This window comes from Penaeus monodon, chromosome 15, assembly GCF_015228065.2.
Source record: "Penaeus monodon isolate SGIC_2016 chromosome 15, NSTDA_Pmon_1, whole genome shotgun sequence".
NCBI lineage: Eukaryota > Metazoa > Arthropoda > Malacostraca > Decapoda > Penaeidae > Penaeus > Penaeus monodon.
This window is the reverse complement of record NC_051400.1, coordinates 38015420-38016553: the sequence shown is the minus strand read 5'-3', so window position 1 is coordinate 38016553 and position 1134 is coordinate 38015420.

Here is a 1134-nt window from a genome sequence, read left to right as displayed (position 1 = left end):
TATGGGTGAGAGAAAAATAAATAAAAAGAGGCACCAGGAAAAAAGGTGTGGTTTGGGGGACCATAGGTAGACGCAGGCACCGATAGAGGTCAGAGAACCATACTTAGGCAGGTCGAGGCACCACTGAACGACCAGTGCTAGGGACACCCACGCACCAGGGGACCACAACAAAGGATGTGTAAAGTTCCTTCAGGAGATTTTTTGTTTTTTTGTTTTGTTTCTTAACTTCCTACAAAGTGTCCTTGCACTGGGAGTTTGGGGTCACCTCCCTCTACCTCCAGCGTTCGGGGCGGCCTCACTACTTCACACACAAAATAGGACATTACAAAAAAGGAATGATTTAGTATACAACCAAAATGATATGTAAAACTATTTAATAAAACTGTAAATTTTGCGAAATAAGGTTGGTCCGCTGTTAATAGACATAACATAGCTGGTGTGAATAGTATTACAATAAAACACAACACCACAAATGAACTTACATTATTATACCTTAGTGATTTCCCAGTCGCGTATATCAAAACATTTAACTTATATAACAATTTAACAACGCTCGTAAAATATCATTAAGTATTCAATAAATAAATAGTGCTAAAAGAAAGAGTCTATGTTACAGAGGCGCGCGCGGAGGCCAGCACATTCCGCACCAGGGCGAGTTCCCTCAGAGATCCTAGGTCATCACATGCTCTGTTGTCTGCACTGCCCTCGAGTGCGTCCACGTCAAGCAGGGAGCTAGTCAGACAACTGGCTACAATTGTTTTATTTTTTTACGAAGTATTTGTCAGTTTTTTTAGTATTATATTCTTTCCATAGATGAAAATAGAGAGTAAAAATTTTTAAAGTATTAAATATATTCAAAATATATATGATATGGCTTTCTGTTTCATCACTTACAAAGAATTGGAACATGACCGTCTAATTGAGCACCGATTTGGACAACCTTCTTCAACTTCTATTTCTTTATGCCCAGATTGGTTATTAGGTTAGCTTTTTCCTAATCTTATTTTCTCACAACACTTTATGACTAATATCACCTTGGCTTTCAGGGTTAGTAGCTTCGGCCAATCACAATGATGCGTCTAGTACAAATTTTGTAGAAAATGGCAAATGGCATCGGAGTCATGTTTTTGGTTT